Source organism: Gopherus flavomarginatus, chromosome 1, assembly GCF_025201925.1.
Source record: "Gopherus flavomarginatus isolate rGopFla2 chromosome 1, rGopFla2.mat.asm, whole genome shotgun sequence".
Taxonomy (NCBI): domain Eukaryota; kingdom Metazoa; phylum Chordata; order Testudines; family Testudinidae; genus Gopherus; species Gopherus flavomarginatus.
Genome location: NC_066617.1, coordinates 330,686,811 through 330,709,820, shown reverse-complemented (window position 1 = coordinate 330,709,820; position 23,010 = coordinate 330,686,811).

The window sequence follows — 23,010 nt, the reverse complement described above, 5'->3', positions numbered from 1 at the left end:
TAATGAGAGGCTAAGGAGAAATATTTTTAGGAACCCCTTGCGAAATATTGGCAGACATCACTGTGTAAGACATTTATTTCAAGTTAATGCTCTGCCAACATTAACTTGTTCTGCAAATATTGACTCAAATAATGGCACTTGGGCAAAGGAACATGTAGCAGACACCGAGACTAACTTGACAACTTCCGTTCTGAATAGCAGTTCCTTTTCTCAGGCAGTGCTCCAAAGATGTGTTTTTGGTGCTGTGTGGCATAGTGCTGTATTTCCTTGTGGGTGGCTTTCCCAGCCCCTGTTCAGTTATTTATTCTCTTATTCCATTTATGCTGTGTAAAGGAGGGAAACATTTGTTCCAGAATGACTCATTTTCCTTAGATTAGTACTTTCAAATTAAGAGTTAGAATGATCTTTTGGTTGTGGTGCTAGACTTGGAATCAGGTTCAATTCCAGCTCCATCAGACTTCCTGTGCGAGCTTAGGCAAGTCATGAAGATCTGATTCAAAGAGACACTTAAACACATACTTGATTCCATCTCTATTCAGCAAAACACGTAAGAAGGTACTTTCCTGAATAGGGATGGAATTAACATGTGCTTAAGGGCTTTGCCAAACTAAGGCCTCTGTACCTCAGTTGCATATCTATCAAATGGGGATAATAGTAATACTTCTCCAATCTCACTTTCTTTCTGTCTTGTCTATTTAGACTGAGGGCTAGTCTTTACTACACAGGTCAGTTACATCAGTGTTTACACTATAGCCTTTCTCCCACTGATGTAAGTGCTCTATTAGACAAACATAACTCTACCACCACGCAAGGCGTAAGGCTTATGTCAATGTAGTTAGGGGGATGCAGTGTCTGTGTAGACACTGTGTCCCTTACATCAGCTGTCTTGTCAATTTCACGGCAAGAGCTTCGACATTGACAAGAATGCTCCTGTTAGGTTGACCAAATGTCCCATTTTTTTAGGGATAGTCCTGATATTTGGGGCTTTGTCTTACATAGGCTCCTATTATCCCCCAACCTCTGTCCCAGTTTGTTACACTTGCTGTCTGATCACCCTAGTCCCCGCTGCCATTGGGGAATGGGGGGAAGGGGGGCAAGAAGCCCTGGGAGGCTTCCCCTGCCTGCTTCTGGTGGGGAATGGGGCGGGGGGAAGAAACCCTGGGCAGCTTCCCATCTGTCTGTGGGGCAGCCAGGATCCTGGCCAGGAGCAGCCAGAGGAGCATAGAGATTGAGAGCTTATGTTGGTGGGAGCACTCCTGGTGAGGCCACGCACCACCAACTCAGTGAGGATAGGTTTGCAGTTTAGACATACCCTGAAAGCAATTTGGGGCAAGGAGCATTTGTTACTTTCTATTAGGATAAAGCTTAACATATGTGGGGTCCTGATCTCAGCTGTAACCTGTAGGAACTACTGTTTCACAAATAATAATTTAATACTTGTTCCAAAAATAATTTGCTTTTTTTTCTTGTATATCAGTTTATGGGATGATATTGTCCCCTGGTCTCTGCAAAGATCACACTTTTTATTCAGAGTCTTTGAGGTATTTGAGCAGTTAACTGAGCAAGTGCAGATCTTGAGGGTGTAAACTATATCCAACTTGTCTTAGTGGAAGTTTTCATTTTCCTGAAGTTGACCTCCCCGAAAGCAAGTTACCCATTTAGCTGTTCTTGGAAAATTATGCTTGTATAACTACAGAACATTGGAGGTACTTAAACAAATCCTTTTCCTTTTTATAATTAGGTAGTTCAGTCCTGTTAAGTAGTGTGTGTGTGTGTGGAGTATATATATAAAATGGGATGATGCTCAAATTAGAGGTCAATAAAATGTACTGGTTTTACAAATTACAACTACTACTACTTTTTCAAAACATTGAATTATATTGACCTCTAGTTTGAGCATCCTCCCATTGTCAACAGTCCAGTGTATTTAGTAATTCAGGGGGTATCTTACATTTTAATTGTATATCGTCTTTGACTTAGAAACAGAGAACTAAATCTAGGCCATTCGTTGATCGCATTTTGACTGATGAACCAAGATTTTGCTATGTCACCACCAGAGAGCACTACTGCACTATATTAAAATCCTAACATTTTAATTTCGAAACTGCATTTCTGACATAGTCTGTCCTGGGAACATTCATTTCAAGTTTTGAAATATTCCTGAACCTTGCATGTAAAGTGTCTTGCTATAGTTTTGCTTGTTTATGCATTTTATAGAACTCTTCTATTACCTGATTTGAATCTCACTGCAATCACAAAAAGATAGTTTTATGTGTATACTTGATTTACCTACCTATAAAATAGAGCTTTCTTTGACATGTTAGTAGTGTCTGGCAACACAAAATGGAAGATGGGATTCTTCAGTTTATATAGTATTTATCATAAAACAATTCTCTGATAGTCCATCTAATAAATATACCCAAGAATCTCTTTTTACTTTAATTATTTCATAGGCCTTCCAATTGATTCTCTTTCATACCTCTCTCAAACTAGACCTATTTTAGTAGTGAACTCTATGCTTCTACAAGAAAGAACCTATGTAGAATAGAATCTTATACTGCTCATTACAGTAGTATCTGAGCATCTGCCAGTAGTGAATTAAGCAATGTGATTTACATCTGTCACATACTATTTGTTCTTTGAGCCTCTCCAAAGGGGGAGAAGCATATGCAATGCAATGTAGTGGTTTGGTAGGGATCATGAAAAATATAGCTGTTTGTTATTTTATAGAAGGCAAGGTCCAAGATATGTCCCCAGCACTTGAAACAAAAAGTGGTGAGGTGTGTGATGATCCTAAATTTCTGAGGGAATTTATTTCACAGTCTTGAGCCAGCCCCAGAGAAAGCTTGGTCTGCCACAGAGATGAGCTTTACCCTTATTGTAGAGAGTTCCATTGTTCCAGAGGAGTGTAGTTGTCAACCTCAGTCTTCATCTTGGACTTTTAGTTAGTCTTCTGGGTATCTTGGGCCCACTCCATGGAATACCTTAAATATAAGGACCAAAAGCTTGAATTTGATTCTATTATTCTATGAGAACCCTGTGTCTGTTGTGCTCATGGTAGTCTGTAATGCTGAGATGATGTGTTGCAGCATTTTATAGTAGCTGTAGTTTCCTAAATGCCCCATTGCAGAGCTTGGATGCAATGGAGGGGCAAGGGAGACTAGCAGAGAGCTGATTGTGGGCCCTTGGTTCTTGTCCACCTAGGCCATTCAGGAGCGGCTCTAGGCACTGTGGGGAACAGTCCTGCATTGGCAGCAAGATGGATTGGAAGATTTAAACTGGTCTCTTCTATCTTCAACATCTATGATTTGAGTGGAAGTCTTAGGAAAGCTAGGTTCAGTTCTTATGTTTCTTTAAATCTGCTCAAATAAACAAAATTTATTCAAGAGTCTTTATGGTCCTTAAGAAGGACTTTTAGTTTACCATGGACAGACATAATATTGTAGAAATTATTTTTAAAAAATTCTGGTAAATATTAATATTTATGATTTTTTTTTGTTATGAGTTGAACCACGTTTTATCAAATCACTACATGATCGGCAAACAGTATTCACAACATTCATCATCTTCTTCTAATCCAAATGCATATTGTAACCAGAATGATCTGGTTCATCAAGATGGCCCAGTGCTTGCACAAGGTGAACTCATAGATGCAGCCTTCTTTAGCTGACACTACACATTCATAACTGATCCATACACTCCATATTGAAGGAGTACTTTTGGGTTCCTCACTGGCCCTAAGCTCTCGCTTAGCAACATCTATGACTAACGCTTTCTATCATCTCCCTTTCGCTATGAGACTCCATTCCATCTTGGTGGATAAAGTCCTGGTCTCAGTTATTCACACCTTTGTCACTTCTCTTTGCAATGTTTTGTTGTGGTTACTGTTTAAAATAAAAAAAAGATGAAAACAGAGAATTTGTAGTTAATGAAATAAAACAATTTCCTCTTAGTGTACTCATTAACACCAGCGCCCCAGCAAAGGAGCCTCTACTCCTCCCCTTGGAGCCACCAAGGACTGGCAAAAATGGAGAGATGGCCCAGCCCCTGCTTGCCCCATCCTTTCAGCCAGTGACGCTGCCAAAGAAGGAAATTCAGCTGGTTTGGCAAATCTATGCTGATTAATCCCTGTCATCCACCAGGGGCTTACAAATGCATTGTTTAGTAATTTGTTCCAGTCCCTTTCCAGGGATCAAAGTTGGGCTGCCTGTCCTATAGTGCCCTGGTGCTTCATTGGTCCCCTTCCTAAAGATGGCAAATGTCAGATCTTTCTCTAATCCTTTGGCACCTAACTGGAGGGAAGGAGCAACTGGTCGATGGGAATCCAAACCCAGGCCCCTGAAGTTGCTCATTTAAGACCCACAAAAGGGTACCTTGGCCATGCACCTCCAGCCAAACTCCACCAGCATGGAGCCCTGTGGTGCCCCCAGGGCTTCGAGGGCAGAGCTGAGTGCCACAGTGCCAGAACAGCCAGGGAGCAAGAACAGTTCCCAGACAACAGCGGTGGGCTGGTGCCAAGATGCCTAGGTCCCAGTGCTGGCCCAGGTGATTTGGCCCGATGGGGGGGGGGAGGCGCATGGAGAAGTGGCTTTGGACAGGTCATTCCTGAGTCTGGGGGCAGCTCTGTGCACCAGGTCAGTGGTTTGCAGCAAAGTTTGGCTCAGCAGGGCTTGGGGGGGGTGGGGGAGAGAAATAGAGGCTCAGCACCATGCCACACACTGCATCCCTTTTTCTCTGGAGTGGCTCTATGCCTGGTCCCTCCACCTGCCTCTGTGGCAGTGGCTCACAGGCAGGGCCAGCTCTAGGTTTTCTGCCACCCCATGCAAAAAAAAAAAAATGGCCAGAAATGTGCCTCCCCAAGCATGTGCTTGCTTTGCTGGTGCCTAGAGCCGGTCCTGAATGGCATAAGTTAGAGTTGCTCCCCCTGCAGCTTTAATTTATCCTGGGAACAGGTGGACAAGAACCAAGGACCCACTATCAGCTCTCTACTAGTCTCTTGCCCCTCCATTGCATCCAGGCTCTGCAGTGGGGAAATCAAACCCTTAGGTTTAAAGTTGTACCTAGAAATACCACACTACTTTAGTTATTTAAGGTTGCAAATATAAAGTTAGATTAGGGGAAGTTGTTTCCGTTCTTCCTTAAAATTACAAGAACAACATTAAGGAGGCAAGACAATAGTAATTACACTTTCATTATTTTGAAGAACTAAGGCTGCTTTAGCAGTAGTATTGAAAGTAATGTCAGATCCCCGGTAGGAGCTGATCACAGATTTGGCTGCTGGTGTTATTCATGGTGAATAATGCCTAATGATATCCATATTTTAAGTACAGATTGTGCTGGGGGACATGAACTGACTCTTCCAAGTGAGAATTGGTGAAACTTGAGTTAAGATTTTTTTGTAGGTTGTCATCTTTCACAGTTATCTAGACATTGATCGAAGAAAAATCTGGGGGAAAAAAACCCACCCAACCACCGAGCTGTGTGATAATCACCGTAGAAAGAAGTGACTGAAAAATAAATTTTACACATGAATCCAAAGTAAATAAGAACTAAAAATATTTATAGCCAGACTGTTTTAATAAACCAAATAATCTTAATATAATGGCAAATGTAACAAGATTAACAATTATTATAAGAGATTTTAACTGATCACTTTTCAATGATCGATCCCTTTGAGTTACAAGAAAAGAATGGAATTTTTTTTTAAAAATGGAGCTTTGCATCAGCTGAATATATCAGATGTTGTGTGGGATATCAGTTTAGATGGATTATCTGGTCTAAAGGAGTTAACATAACCCAGTCACTGTCCAATATTAAACAAGGTCTGGGGTTTTGGGTAGACAGATCTCTGCCTGCTAATACCATGGCAAGCACACCATTAAAAACCCTTTCAACCTTTTATTAAAAGGAAAAAATAGCATTCGAAATGTAAACTATTAAATAAGACTTTCATTTTAACAACGTCCCTTGTTGCCTTTCCCTTTATCTGGGAAAATATTTTAGAAGAAAAATCCCTTGTTTGACAGTGTCTTAGATGGTAAAAACTGTCCTGTTGAGAAAAAGAGAAATTAATTGAGATGGGCCTGTGCTGTCGTTCTCATCAGTTGATGATTCAGCTGATTATCATACTTATTATTTGTATCATCATAACCCCTAGAAGCCCCAGTCATGAACCAGGATCCCTTTGTGCTAGGCGCTGCACAAACACAGAACAAAAAGACAGCCCCTGCTGCAAAGATCATACAATCTTAGTATAAGACAAGAGACAACAGATGAATTCAGACAGAACAATGGAGGAACAAGGGAGCAATGAGACAATCAGCATGATAGGTGTGGTCTCAGGATACCACCAGCCCAGGACTTTGTCAGTAGCATGGAGGTGAATAACTGTTTCTTTGCCTCCTGAACAGTCCGCTCATGAGGATTTAATGTTGCAGTTGGTCAAATTCATTGAGGAGGCTTCTAGGGTTTTCACCTCTTGCAACCAAGGTGACCTGTGAGAATGAAACTGGAGCAAAGGGCAATTAGGAGCCACTATATTGTGCCTCAGGATAAAAGATTATAAAATCCTATCAAACAATTTGTGGATAACTTCCCAAAAAGTTCCTGAATTCTTCATCCAGGAAAGGGGGATCCTGACATTTAAAATGGAGCTAATGGAGGGGATAAAGGAGGATCAGAGTTTGAGCCTGGACTAAAGTGGCTGCTGAATTTTCGTATGTTCCTCTATTCAGATTTTGCCATCTGTCTTCTCTCCTGTCTGAGTGCTTATTTAGCATAAATACTTATACACCCCTCAATAATCACTGCATCTATGAATTTCATGGTCTTTTAATGTATTTGCTCCAACACCACCCATGTGAGGTATTATCCCCATTTTACAAATGGGGAACTGAGGCACAAAGAAACCAGAGGGCTTGCTCACGTTCACACAGGAAGCCCAGGACAGAATAAGGAATAGAACTCAGGCCTCCAGTGACACCCCCTGACCACTGGACCATCCTTTGTGAATCAGATAAGGCCTAACAACCTCAGTTTTTGCCTATAGCATAGAGAGGAGGTGGTGGTTTAGTAAAGGGGTACGAGAGCTACTGGCATTTAAATTGGTTCAGATTTTCGTTTTAACTCATGCAAAAGGTGGCTAGAGCCCAGAGCAAAGATTGTGTGTTTATTTAAATAGATTCAATATTAAATTGAAAAATATATTACAAAATTGTTGACAAAAATTCTACAAGGGATATTATCCAACTAGTTCTAGACAGAAATCAGTTCAGAACTCATCACAAAAATAAGTTCCAGCCACACAGGACCATTTCCTGACCTTGTCACAATGCCTATCTATTCAGGTCATGTTTACTGCTTTTAATGTATTAACCTTTGCCCCTGAGACATATCCTTGCTTACCAGATCCCTAGGGTTGCACAAGTTGTTATACTGCTCCATTGTTATATTGAGCATGTAAACTTTATCCTCACATCAGCATTACGCTTTGATTTTGTGCATTTTCAGAGTGCCCCTTTGACTGCATCCAAAGAGTGGCTAGAACAACCTGGGGTAGTTTTTAGCACCATTTGCACACCACTGATCCTGGGCTGTCTGTGAGCTGGATCAGTCCCCCAGTGTACTCTGAAGCAGCCTGAAACCTGTTGTAAATAACACCAGTAGCCAACGACCCAAGGGGGAGGGGAGAGGGTTTATATTATTTGCCCTACAAGTCTACTTCCAGTCCCCTGGTGTAGGGGGTCATTCCCCAGATGTGTCCATAGTGAATACTGCTGCAGGCATTTTGATGTTGCTTCTGTCCATAGCATAGTCTACGGAGGCTGCACTATATTAGGGTAGCTTCCTAAGTTATGCCAGAGGCTACACTGGCCACTGGAGCAGCCCAGAATATGGAACACACAAACGTGGTTTAAAGACAACTTTGCCTTCGCTCCAGGCTGCAAGTTCTATGCTTCGCCTCCCAGAGGTACAATACCAAACCTCAGGCATTGTGTGTGTGTGTGTGTGTGTGTGTATGTCAGAGCATGGAAACAATTTACTTTTGGGGAAAATTCACCCCTACACAGAGGATCTTGCCCAAGGTCTGTCCACTGCTTAACCATTTGTTGTAATTATAGGGCTTAAGTGAGATGTAAGACGTGCATAGGCCTTATGCAGCCTCCTCACTCAGGAACTAAATTTCTCCCTTTGGGAAATTCTTCTTTCAGACGAACTGATTTGTCAAGATAATATAGTCGAGACATTTGATAGAAAATAATTTCAAATTAAGTAATTTAATGCTAGATAGCAAATGTGATCAAAGTCCTTTATCTGGATGAACAACTAATTTGTAGAGATGGGATGAGTGGTAGTAAGAACTACAGTGGTTTTTTTCCACTTTTAACTAGCAGTCCACTCAGCTCACTTTTCAGAAATCTATCATAAGAGTCAGCGAAGAAAAGGCCCATTAAGTCATCTAATCCATCCACTGCCAGAGCCATATAGAGGGTAAATCAGACATTAAACTGATAAGCTACTATACATAACTTTGTCAAAAGGCCAAGAAGGAGAACAGCAATTCCCTGGGATGTAGTGTGGCAGAAGTCCAACCTTGTTCTTGTGGGTCCCGCACTTCTAGGTGGTTTATGCTAGCCTCAGTGGCTCACTGTGACCCTCCACATAGCTCTTCTCTCTCTCTAGTACCAGGGTACAGTCTACTGAGCCCTTTTCATCATAAACCAGCAAGGAGGTTGGTGAGAGAACTCCCACAGTCTCTGTTGTCCCTAGGGCTTATCTCAGAACAGTTTAGCCTCCTGTCCTGACAGGGGCCTGTCTTCCCTTCCCAGGAGGTGTTTCTGTAGTGGCAGGTTGCGGTGGGGGAGAGGGGAAGAGAAAACCCCAGCCCACCCTCTACTCCAGGTTCTGACCCAGGGACCCTAATGGTAGCAGCTGTTGGCAGCCAACCTTTCACTGCCAGAGTTGCTACATTTCCCTGGGCCACTTCCCTACAACTCTCCTGCTTCTCTCTTAGCATCATAGAATATCAGGGTTGGAAGGGACCTCAGGAGATCACCTAGTCCAACCTCCTGCTCAAAGCAGGACTACTCCCCAACTAAATCATCCAATATATTTTTGCCCCATATCCCTCAATGAGGGAACTCACAACCCTGCATTTAGCAGGCCAATGCTCAAACCACTGAATTATCCCTTCACACTTACCTTAGGGCTCCCTTACTGATAGCCTGAGGGTGTCTTCATTAACCAGCCACACTTCTTCACCTCTGGCTCCTCCCAGCCTAACTGGAGTGAGCCCTTTTATAGTATCAAAGGGGCCTTAATTAGAGTCAGGTGTTCACTTCACCTTAATGGCCTCACCTGACTCTTTGCAGGTTAATTGGAGTCAGGTGTTCTCATTAGTCTGGAGCAGTCCCTGCTCTGGTCAGTCAGGAAACAGAAAACTGCTAAGCCAGTGCCAGTATATTTGCCTTCGATTACTTTGTTGTACCCAATTGGCCTGTGTCTATCACAGTAGGTTTCCTTCACTCTTAGGATCAAAAAGCCATTGTCAACATAAGTCACCAGGGAGGACTGTTTCTCCTTAAAATCTCCAACATTATTTGCAAATGAAAGTCCCTTACATTCACTTATTATAGTTTGCAGTGCTATCAAAACAATGGTGATTATCACCTTCTGTAAGATAGAACATTAAGTTTTTATTCTTTGTCTGGTTCCTCCTCAAAGAACTAGAAGTGGAATGAGAAACTCCCTTTCAGAAAATCTGGTTAAGGGCCAGGCTCTGCCCATTATAAACCCCCAATTTCAGTCATTAAAATGCACTGTAGACTGATTTTGCCTGGCAAAGTCTTTGTCCAGGAGGAAATGTGATCTCTGAAATGTTTCTAAAGGAGCTGTTATGGACTATTCAATAAACAGGTGGAAGTTCTAGAATCATCTTTTTCTACAGAAGCCACTAGTGTCTATCTGATCTCTTCTTAAACACCAACACACACAAGTGTTTTTGCATTTTCCTCCTCTGTTGCTCCCACAGAGCAATCTGATTTGTTCATTTAAAAAGGAAAAACCAAGGTGCAAGAATTACAGCAGAAGCTAATGAAATCCTTTATTTAGATACTCAATGATGTTCTTGATTCAAATGTCCAGGCCCAAACATGCCTGATCTCTGTTGCTGTTCAGTTTCCACACTGAGTAGCATCTTACTGTGCAACTAGTCCCTTCTTATGACCCTTTGACCGCATTCCTGTCCCTGTTCTTTTATTAGTTATCCCCCAAAATCAGTTGGGTTTTTGAGGTCCTGTAGCTCCTCCCCTTAGGCTGGGGTGGGATCCTTTAGCAGTGGGCGGGCTTCCGCCTGCTCAGTTCCCAGGAACCCAGTAGGTACTGTGCAACTAGCCCCACTGAAATGAATAGGACTACTAGAGAGGTAAGATACTATTCAATGTGAAGAAAGGCATTTGAATCCAGCCCTTCAGATGCCTGCTCTAAATTGTTGTTGTGTACATCTCCTTTTTTACCCTTAGTGAATTACACATGTAGTAAAATATTAAATACTAATTACAACTGAAAGATTTTTGAAATTGCAGAGCAGAATAAGATAATGCTAGATATCAATGGGTGGCAAAGTTTCATACTGGGCCATTGTGATGGACTTCCCCAGGGTGTAACCTGGAACTGGGGTATCACCGACTAGGGCCACCCGGGGGGGGCAATTGGGGCAATTTTCCCTAGGCCCCGGGCTGCGCAGGGGCTCCCAAGAGAACAGCTGAGGCTCCCGCCCTGGCCCCGGTCCGATCCCGCCTCCACCCCTCACCCGGAGCCTCAGCGCATCCAGGAGCATCCCTGAACAGTGCTGCAGCATGGCTCTGGTGGGACTGCTGAGCTCCGCCCCGCTCAGAGCCGCATGGTAAGGGGGCAGGGCTGCGAGCTCAGTGGGGTGTGAGCTCCCTCAGCTCAGCCTGGAGCTCGCAGCCCCTTACCATGCGGCTCTGAGCAGGATGGAGCTCAGCAGTCCCACCAGAGCCACACTGCTGCTGTCGAGGGAAGCTCCTGGATGCACTGAGGCTCCAGGTGAGGAGGAAGCCGGGGGTAAGAGGCCAGGGCCAGGGCCGGAGGGGTTGGATAAGGGGCAGGGAGTCCCAGAGACAGTCAGGGCACAGGGAGGGGGCGGTCAGGGGACAGGGAATGGTGGGAGGGTTGGATTGTGGGCATTCTGGGGTGGTCTGTCAGGACTCAGAGGGGGGGTAGATAGGGGTCGGGGCAGTCAGGGGACAGGGATCAGGGGTGGGGTCCCGGCGTGGTGGTAGGTCTCTGGGGGGCAGGTGAGGGGACAAGGAGCAGGATGGGTCGGGGATTCTGAGGGGGGTGGGCAGTTGGGGGGCAGGAAGTGGGTGGGGGTCGGATAGGGGTCAGGGCCAGGCTGTTTGGGAGGAACATCCTTCCCTACCCTAAAGCTCATTCAGCAGTTTGAGGCTTGCAGAAGAGCCAAGCTGTTAGCTTTTCCATCAGGGCTACCATCCCTTTCACTTCTCAAATGCCAAATTATAGTCTATATTTAATTTCAGTGCCATAGGGAGATTCATGTCAGGGGAGGGTAGCTTCATTTAAAATTAGCCACTGGTGGAGGGATCACATGAGAAGAGCAACATCCTACACCGCCTAGCTCCTTCCCAACCCTCCCAAGGGAGACCCCTGTCCCCTGCATTCCCTGAGGCTTCAGAGGGGTTAATTCAGTGGTTCTCAGACTTTTGTCCTGGTGACCCCTTTCACACAGCAAACCTCTGAGTGCGACCCCCCCCCCTTATAAATTGAAAACACTTTTTTAATATATTTAACACTATTATAAATGCTGGAGGCAAAGCGGGGTTTGAGATGGAGGTTGACAGCTCGCAACCCCCAGTAATAACCTCATGACCCCCTGAGGGGTCCTGACCTTCAGTTTGAGAACCCCTGGGTTAATTTAATTTTAGCACCGTGTGTCCATTCACATGCATGTGCTATTTTGAGCATTTCAGTTTTCACAACATAGGCTCATCCCAGATTCTGGAACAAGCTCAAATGCTCAGTTCGTGGAGTATGTACATAAGATATACTAAAGACAAACCCACAGTAACCATCTCTAGTTTGTGAGGGACCTCATGGAGCCAGTCTCTAGGAAACAGATAAATGCATGGTGGTTAAGTCCATTAATGGCTGTTAGCCAGGATGGGTAAGGAATGGTGTCCCTAGCCTTTGGTTGTCAGAGGGTGGAGATGGATGGCAGGAGAGAGATTACTTTGATCATTATCTGTTAGGTTCACTCCCTCTGGGGCACTTGGCATTGGCCATTGTCAGTAGACAGGATACTGGGCTGGATGGACCTTTGGTTTGACCCAGTATGGCTGTTCTTATGTTCTAACCTAAATGAACCCAAAGTTATGGAGACAGATACAAGTCAAGGAAGCCACTAGAGTATCAGAAACCTGGAAAAATCTCTGACAGGATGAGCTCAGGTGTTTGGTCACAAGCTGAGGTGGTTCAAAAGTTTCGGATTTTTTTTAAGCAGATTTTTTTATTGTTTCTTTAAACAATCAAACACAGCAAGCAACAAATATTTGGTCACACTTTTCTGAAACCCCAAACCATATTCAGGTTTTGGCAGACTAATTTCAGCTTTTCAATTAAAAAAACCAGAACAAATTTTGAAGGAAAGCAGATATTGTCCATGATTTTTTTCTGCTTTTTAAACCCCCCTAGTTTTCGATCCAAAAAAAGTTTTGGCAGAAAATATTTGTCCAACCCTTTTAATGAGCTTTAGTGCCTTTTAGCACTAGCTGATGCTGAGAACTAGTGATACCTTGTAAAGACGTTTTCTCACAACTGGGTTTGTGCCAAGATGCAGAAGGTTTATTTTTCCCAAGGCTGCCCCTGGGGGGTGGGGGGGAACAAGTGGGATAATTTGCGCTGGGCCCCGCAGGGGCCCCCACGAGAATATAGTATTGCAATTTTTTTTATGGAAGGGGCCCCCAAAATTGCTTTGCCCCAGGCCCCCTGAATCCTTTCTGTGGCCCTGTCACTGACACACCAATCTGTGCCCCCTCTCAAGCTGTGAGAAGCTGTAATCCTATCCAGGTCTTGTACTTACACAGCCATACACAAGCCGGGACACACCCAGCTTCAATTATATGAATACTTCTCTTAGCCACTCATGAACTAACAATAGAGTCCAGCCAGTCCCCTGACCCTCCCACAACTCCCCAGCCTACGACCCCAGAGCTGTACCATCTTGCCCTAGTCAAAAGCCTGACCAGTGTAAGTTTTTCCCAGTCTGTCCCTCCCTCAATATGTAGAGGATAATGCACCAGCCCATGTTCCTGAGCAGATTTCCCTTTGCACTTCAAACACCACACTGTTTTAGTTAAAAATATAAAAGATTTATTAACTACAGAAATGATAGATTTTAAATGAATATAAGTAATAGTGAACAGGTCAAAGTTGGTTACCTAAGAAATAAACAAAATCGCAATCTAAGTTCTATATACTAGATAGGATTGAATCAAGCAGTGTCTCACCATGATAGTACAAGCAGTTTGCAGGTCTTTCATACACAGGCTGAGATTCCTTCTTTCCTGCCTGGGACCACCTTCCCCAGTTCACTCTTTGATCCTGAGGTATTTCCAGGAGTTGAATTGTGGAGGGAGTGAGGCCAGTTAATGATGTCACTTTCCCCCTTTTATAGCTTCTACCATGTGGAGGGAACTTCGTTATCCCAAACAAAAGCCCCAACACAGTTAGTGGAAAAGTACAGACACAAGACGGAGTCCAGTATCGCATGATCTAGTCATACGCCCTTGTATGCTTTGATGAGTCATAGCAGGGGCCATTATCCATATTCTGGCTAGAAGGTTCACAGGAAAGTCCATCAGGTGGGGGTCAGCTTTTCCCATGGCCCATTGTGTTCGTTGATGGGCCATTAACTTGAATGGTTCATCCACAATATGCTGGCTAGACTGGATGCAAACTATTTTGTGAGTGTTACCCAGAAGCAAACATTTGAAATACTGGTCCATAGTCAATATTCATAACTTTAGATACAATGACAGCACATACAATTCAACAGGATATTAATGTTCAACAGATCAAGCCTTTTAGAATGACACTTTACAAGGCATACTTTGTACAAAACACATAATTATATCATCATCATAAATATGGGGGTGCAAGGGAGTTGCTTTTGGGTACAGAATGTCACAGGCACATTGTACCATCTGTTCCCAAAAAAGTCAACAAGGACTTGTGCTTAAACACAGATGACATAAATTAAAAATTGATGGCATGATCAGGCCCATTTACTTGATCATATAAAATAAATGTAGACAGCTACCCTGATAACATCATATGAAAAATGTGCGCATGCATGTAGGGTAAAGGCTTGCAATGTATGGATTCCTGATGGAGTCATAAGTACAATACTATAAATCCTTCAAAACTAGTTTTATGAATAAAATATCTTGTATATGAGAGAATCATCAATAAGAGATATAATCTAATAAGTGAGAACTCAGTCAGCAATCTTAAATGATATCTTCACTCATAAAAATCAAAGCTTGTCTAGTTTCTATTGTAATGACACAAAAGCAATATGTGAATAGAGATGATTCAGTTTGATCCTCTAAAGCTACTGTATCTCAGCTACCAAAGTAATGATTACCTAGTAATCCCAATTGTAAACCAAGATCACACACACTTTTTATCTTGTGCTTGACCAATCCATGATAGGACTATCCCAGGCTCCCATTAACACTAATACATCTTTCTAAGAATACTGTAGCATCTTGATAATGATATTTTTCCTGCCCAGTGCTAAAAGCATTTTCTGAGGGTATTAAAAGCACATATTAGTTGTGTCATGGTATTCTATCCCCAATCTGAACCTTAGAGTCCAAAAGTTGGGGTACCAGCATGAATTCCTCTAAGCTTAATTACTTGCTTAGTACTTGTAGCGCTGCCACCAACCAGGAATTCCAGTGCCTGGTACACTCTGGTCCCCCCAAAACCTTGCCCGGGGACCCCCAAGACCTAGACTCTCTGGATCTTAACAAAGGAAGTAAACCCTTTCCCTCACCCGTTGCCTCTCCCAGGCTTCCCCTCCCTGGGTTACCCTGGAAGATCACTGTGATTCAAACTCCTTGTATCACAACACAGAGAAAGCAGGTTTGTTTCCACCACCTTCTCTCCCCCTCCCAGGCGTTCCCTCCCTGGGCTATCCTGGAGAGATAGACAGATTCAAGCTCCGCGAATCTGAACAAAGGGATTCCCCCTTTCCCTTCTTTCTCCCTGTCTCCCACCACTTTCCCGGTAAGTACAGATTCAATTCCCTTGAGCCTCAACAAGGGGAAAAAATCAAACAGGTCTTAAAAAGCAAACTTTTAATAAAAAGAAAGAAAAAAAAGTAAAAGTTGTCTCTGTAATTTAGATGGTAAAAGTTACAGGGTCTTTCAGCTTATAGACCCTAGAGAGAAGCCTCCCCCCAGCAAAATACAATTTAAAATACTTCCAGCAAACTACAATTTAAAATACTTCCAGTAAAATACACATTTGCAAATACAGAAAACAATCAAAAGACTATAACCGCCTTTCCTTCTTAATACTCACTATTATGAATATATAAGAGACTGTAGCAGGGAGATTGGCAAGAAACCTGGTTGCACGTCTAGTCCCTTCCAGGACTCAGAGAGAACAAAGCAACCCCCCCCCCCAAAAAAAAAACACAAAGGCTTCCCTCCACGGAGATTTGAAAGTATCTTGTTTCCTGATTGGTCCTCTGGTCAGGTGTTTTCGGTTCCCTGTTTGTTAACCCTTTACAGTAAAAGAGATATTAACTCTTAACTATCTGTTTATGACAAGTTGCAGCTAATTAACATATACTTTTGCTCATGAGCAAATTCCATGTTTATAAATCATTTTTACTGTAGGTATCTGAAAATTATTAAGTCAAATCACAAAAAAGTAGCAGGTTTTGAAAGATACAGACGTGTTTTCAGATTGTGCTAGGAGATTCACACACTGTCAGATTCAGCCTCTGTCAAGAGACACTGTGTAGTATCAAGTGCTTTATACGTGTAAGCCCCAGGGCCTGAAGCTCTACAGGGTATGAAGCTTGCTCATAGTATGCACTGGTGAATGGAAAAAGACTGGACACAGAGAGAGTTCCCTTGCATAAGCTTTCTGCCAGAAATCCTCCAATTGACACTTTGGGGACATCAAACTGTAGGTGGAGTGCGGCAGAGGGAGAAGGGGGAAGTAATATAATAAAAGGACATTCACCTATTGGACAGCTGGCTGGTGAGGAAATGAGTTGAACTACTGCTAAAAGTACTGAGGGGGATATTTAGTCATTATTCCTTAATATATATTGTAGCTGTGGTTTCCCAAATTGATGCTGATGATGGTGTTCCCTGGCTACCTAATAAACTTGTCTTGTTTTATATCCAGACTTAGGGAATACTTCTCTGCTCACAGGCACTATTAAGGGTGCCCATTGGCTGGGGTGATAAGAGCTTGAGTCAGTGGTGTTCTGTAATTTTAAGAAGAACCCATAAATATTAGAACCTGGACCCTGATGCTGCCCACAACACCTGGCAGAAGCATTACATATGTATATTTTTTTAATTTGGCAATGAGAACTTGTAGCCCTAAGATATTAAGATAAATAGTTCAGTGATAACTTGTAATATGATAACATTAAGTGTTGACCATTTAATTTCATAGGACCATCTAATCCATCCCTTTTAAGGAGAGTGAGTATCACTTTTGAAGACTTGGTTCATATCGTCATGGAGTTATTTGGAAATGGTAGTCATATTATTGGATGTAGAGTATTTGCCTTATACTGATTTTTTAAAATGAATTTACAATTATAAGAAGAAGAGTTAGCACTATTTCCATCTAATTACTGTAGGAGATTTGAATAAGCCAGGCTATCATGGGTATTGAAACAAGAAGGCTCATATTTAATGTCCCTGTGAATTTATGTTGCAATCTGACCAAAATTCTATTTACTGTTAATACAGATTCCTATTTAATTTAAGAACATAGGAATTGCAGTACCAGAACAGTGGTCCAGCTAGCCCAATGTCCTGTTCCTGACAGTAGCTGGAATCAGATGCTTCAGCACAAGTATAAGAAACCCTATAGCATGCAACTAGGGAACAGCCTGCCCATAGGATAATTTTCTTTCAAAACCCTTCAATTAAAGTTTGATTTATACTCTAAAGCACGTGGGTTTACATGCTTTCCAAATTTGTTTTAGTCCTAACCAGAGTAACTCTTTTTTTTAAAACCTCACCAGTTTCTTAGTCTCAACTACATTTAGTGGCAATGAATTCTATAAGTCTAATTATACACTGTTTTAATAAGTACTCTCTTTTACCACATTTAAATGTTCTGCCTCTTAATTTCACTTCATGTCTCTTTGTTCTTATATTATGAAACAGGTACAGAGGAGTTACCTTCTCTATACCATTCCATTAGTTTGCATATCTCTATCATATCCCCTCTTATTTCTCTTCTCTTTAAATTAAAGAGTCCTAATAATTCAGTTTTCTCTCTTCTATTTCTGCTATATAATTGTTGAGATATGGTGTTCAGAACTGAATACATGAGTCTGACGAAGTGGTATTCACCCATGAAAGCTTATGCTCCAATACGTCTGCTAGTCTATAAGGTGCCACAGGACTCTTTGTTGCTTTTTACAGATCCAGACTAACACGGCTACCCCTCTGATACAGAACTGAATACAGTATTCCCAGTAAGGGCATCCCATTGGCTTACAAAATAATTCTATAATATTTTCAGTATTTACCATCTCAGCCAGAATGCATCCTGATATGTTGGTTGGTTGTTTTGCTGCAGCTTCACATTGTGCGGAAGTTTGCACTGAGCTGTCCATTCAATGCTCAGTTCTCTCTCCTTCTCAAATAAAAATAGCAATCAAGGTTACATTTTGAAGAGTGAGTGTCACACAGCAATCAAACAAGTGTGAACTGTGGGTCATAAATGCAATTATCATGGATGGGAGAAGAGGCAGGAAAAGACTCGGGAGCATTGAAAATACAAGGAAAAATATACTTTTAATTTTAGGTCCTGTAGGAACAGACACAAAAATTCCCATGACTTTATAACAATAGAACACCCAGCTAAAATTTTTAAGCCCTAGAGTTGGAGCAAGACAGGCTAAATAAAAACTTTGTTCAGGCTAGTACAGGCTGAATCAAGCTAAATTCAGTTTTTCAAGACTCGAACAGCTCTTTTCCTAAGGAAAGTTCCTCAGCTAACTCTATACCCAAGCTAATTACCAGTATGTCTTTCAAAACTGGAACTGTCAGGCTTCTGGACCAGACTTTTCTGAAGCTGCAGCAAACTTTATAGTTCCTGAACTCTAATTCCACTAAATTCCAGTAATCAATAACAGGCCACTCTGACAACAGAAGAATGCGGAAAAGCCAAATAGATTGCAGTTAAAATTTTAATAACTATATGCAGTGCAACATAAGGACCCCAGTTCTGCAGCCCTTACTCATATGAGTAGTTTCTGCTTATGTAATAATTCTTGCATGGGTCATCAGCAAGGTTCAATCCCTGGACCTTCAGTACTGCAGCACAGACACTCTACCGCTTAAGAAAATAGACTAATTCCATTAGCTGGTAGCAGTAGTAGGCTACCAGTCACTAGAAAGAGATGACCCATGCTCTGCCATGGTGTTGCATTGTGTTCTATTCACATAAGAACAGCCATACCGGGTCAGACCAAAGGTCCATCTAGCCCAGTATCTGTCTACCGACAGTGGCCAATGCCAGGTGCCCCAGAGGGAGTGAACCTAACAGGCAATGATCAAGTGATCACTCTCCTGCCATCCAGCTCCATCCTCTGACAAACAAAGGCTAGGGACACCATTCCTTACCCATCCTGGCTAATAGCCGTTTATGGACTTAACTACCATGAATTTATCCAGTTCTCTTTTAAACGCTGTTATAGTCCTAGCCTTCACAACTTCCTCAGGCAAGGAGTTCCACAAGTTGACTATGCGCTGCATGAAGAAGAACTTCCTTTTATTTGTTTTAAACCTGCTGCCTATTAATTTCATTTGGTGACCCCTAGTTATTGTATTATGGAAATAAGTAAATAACTTTTCCTTATCCACTTTCTCCACACCACTCATGATTTTATATACGTCTATCATATCCCCCCTTAGTCTCCTCTTTTCCAAGCTGAAGAGTCCTAGCCTCTTTAATCTTTCCTCATATGGGACCCTCACCAAACCCCCAATCATTTTAGTTGCCCTTTTCTGAACCTTTTCTAGTGCCAGTATATCTTTTTTGAGGTGAGGAGACCACATCTGTACAAAGTATTCGAGATGTGGGCGTGCCATGGATTTATATAAGGGCAATAATATATTCTCAGTCTTATTCTCTATCCTCTTTTTAATGATTCCTAACATCTTGTTTGCTTTTTTGATCGCCTCTGCACACTGCGTGGACATCTTCAGAGAACTAGCCACGATGACGCCAAGATCCTTTTCCTGATTCGTTGTAGCTAAATTAGTCCCCATCATATTGTATGTATAGTTGGGGTTATTTTTTCCAATGTGCATTACTTTACATTTACCCACATTAAATTTCATTTGCCATTTTCTTGCCCAATCACTTAGTTTTGTGCGATATTTTTGAAGTTCTTCACAGTCTGCTTTGGTCTTAACTATCTTGCGCAGTTTAGTATCATCTGCAAATTTTGCCATCTCACTTTTTACCCCTTTCTCCAGATCATTTATGAATAAATTGAATAGGATCGGTCCGAGGACTGACCCGTGGGGAACACCACTAGTTACACCCCTCTCCATTCTGAGAATTTACCATTAATTCCTACCCTTTGTTCCCTATCTTTTAACCAGTTCTCAATCCATGAAAGGACCTTCCCTTTTATCCCATGACAGCTTCATTTACGTAAGAGCCTTTGGTGAAGGACCTTGTCAAAGGCCTTCTGGAAATCTAAGTACACTATGTCCACTGGATCCCCCTTGTCCACATGTTTGTTGACCCCTTCAAAGAACTCTAATAGATTAGCAAGACATAATTTCCCTTTACAGAAACCATGTTGATTATTGCTCAACAGTTTGTTTTTCTATGTGTCTGACATTTTTATTCTTCACGACTCAGAACTACACTTATGCATAAGGCTTGGCATGATTAGGCCCTTGGTTATTAAATCCCTTAAACAGTTATCTATGTTGCGGAGTCTGAGATAACTAACAGCCAGGACACCTAATTAAATCCTTCAATATCATCATATCAATCATTTTCATCTTGCAAACATTTTAAGGGGAAAAATAGAAGGCTCATATAATAAACATACAAATTCTATATATATCTGTAATGTAATATCTTTAACAGATTGAAAGTTTTCCTTTCATTTTAACTAGCCTGCTCAGTATTTATTTCTGATCAGGGCTGGCTCCAGCTTTTTTGCTGCCCCAAGCAGCGAAGAGGGGAAAAAAAAAAAGAAGCCACGATTGGTGGCACTTTGGCAGCTGCTCTACCGTTTCATCACCGCCTCATTATTTGTCGGCAATTCAGTGGCCAGTCCTTCCCTCCAAGAGGGACTGAGGGATGTGCTGCCCCCTTCCATGGGCATCCTCAAGCACCAGCTTGCTGCGCTGCTGCCTGGAGCCAGCCCTGGTTCTGATACCCTTTGGTAAACGCATTAAACTAAATCAGTGGTTCTCAAATTTTTGTACTGGTGAGCCCTTTCACATAGCAAGCCTTCGAGTGCGACCCCCCCCACCCACTTATAAATTAAAAACACTTTTAAAAATATATTTAACACCATTATACATGCTGGAGGCAAGCAGGGTTTGGGGTGGAGGCTGATGCTTGCAACCTCCCATGTAATAACCTCACAACCCCCTCAGGGATCCCGACCCCCAGTTTGAGAATGTGTGGACTAGACATACTAAATGAAAATGCCTTTAAAAGAAAATGAAAAACAAAATTTCTTCCAAGTCCATCATTTGAGACTCCAAGGATCTCTTAGGGGTGCTATGGCCATTATAAAATGCAGTGTTCTTAGGACATTCAAGTGGTTGTAAAATTATTCTCCCTCCATGGATTCTCACAAAGACTGTTTTTAATACAACTAATCTACAGCATCTGACCTGAACAGCTCAAGCAAAATCAGGGAATTTCTGTTCTTTTCTTATCTGGCTTCAAGAGCTTTTTAGAGCAGATACCAAACAGGCAATTCTAACCCTCCTATTACTTTCAGAGATTGCAGGAAACATCTGTCCAATTTGTATTCATTCCTAAATATAAATATGATCCAAATACCATCTTAATATGAATTAGCAGAATGACGTCTAACTGCAGATCCTGTGGAAAAGTAACACATGCTAGAAAGGGACTGCTCTTTCCTTTTGCTGACTGAAACTCATCTTTTGAAACATTATCAAGATACTTTTACCGGCAACATTCTTGAAGGCAGCATATATACTACGTACAGTTAAATAAAGACAAGTAAGTAGCCTTCCCCAGGGGATAATGTCAGGAGCTCATTCAGACTTAAAATGTATATCAGTACTTCCTCTTTACATAAAAACATAAGTTGATGTCTTGTTCAGAGCATGAGAAGTCACTGAGAGAAAATATAAGTTGCTAAGAAGAAGAAAATATGGCCAAAGTCAGAACAGGTTACATGAAGAAACAAAAATTTAAAGCATTATCTTTTTTTTTTTAAGCTGCATGTTATTCGTTTGGAGTTAATTTGCTTATGAACAGATGGTCTGGTGGGTCAAAGGAGAGGAGCTTTTATTAGGGATGAGTCAGTTGAATAATAACTTGAATATAGTGAAGCACCCTTTAATTACATTGTTTTGTGTACATTAAATCTGTCCCTAGAACAGTTTTATTATTTTAGAAGCTACTCATTCGAGAAGTCTTCACTTTGTGAAACATTTATATGAAACTCACAAGAAAGGTATTTATGTCATTTATTTTTTTTCAAAGAGTGTCTGTAAAACTTTGATACACATTCTATTCATATAAGTGACATGTTTATAAGATGTAATCTGTATTTTTCTTCCCATGCAGTTTTTTTCTGACTACCATATTAAGAGTTAATTTTTAAACATAGATTTGGCACTTATCTGACTTGTTTTGTTGCCCCATGTTTTTGCCAACATTTTGAGCCAGATCCTTATCTGATGTAAATCAGTATTGGTCCATTTAAATCAATGGAGTTAGGCAGTTTTACACTAGCTGAATGTTTGGTCCTTTATTTGCTGCTATTGCCTCTTCATTACATGCAGATTTGCTTAGTTTTATCTCTCACTTTGGTTAGAGAACTGTGAGTGCCACCTGCATTCATCCTCTCTTCCAAATGTAGGTCTTGACACACTAGAACAGGGGTAGTTTCTTTTTTGTCAAGGTCCAAATATCTTGGTCAAGGTATAGTCATGGTCCAGACTCTAATGAAAATAATAAAAAACAACAATAATGATAATGGGTACATAAAAAGATTTCAGGGTCTGTTCAAAAGCATCTGGCACTCCAGATTTGGCCCACGGTCCGCCTATTGACTACCCCTGTACTAGACATGTAGCATTCCCTGCTGAACCATTAGCCCAGTTCATAAACAATCCTTTATCTTTATAAATTATAAAAAACATTTGAGTAAATTCTTTTGCTATTACAAGTCATTTTTCTCAAAGCAATCTTGAGCAGAATCAAACAATTTGAATTTGAAACTAGGGTTAAAGTCCTAGTGAAGACAAGGCAGTCCTTGTCTTCACATGCATTAACAGATGCAGTTAAAGACTCCAGGGGATCATGGGGTTTAACTCAGCCTGCTACAGCTAAAACTGCCCTGTCTTCACTAGCACTTTAACTGGAGTAAACTAACAAGTTAAGAACACACCTTTTTCATAGTGAAGAAAAGGCCTTAGCTAGTGGCATTTCCCCTACTATATTTAAGGCCTCATCCTT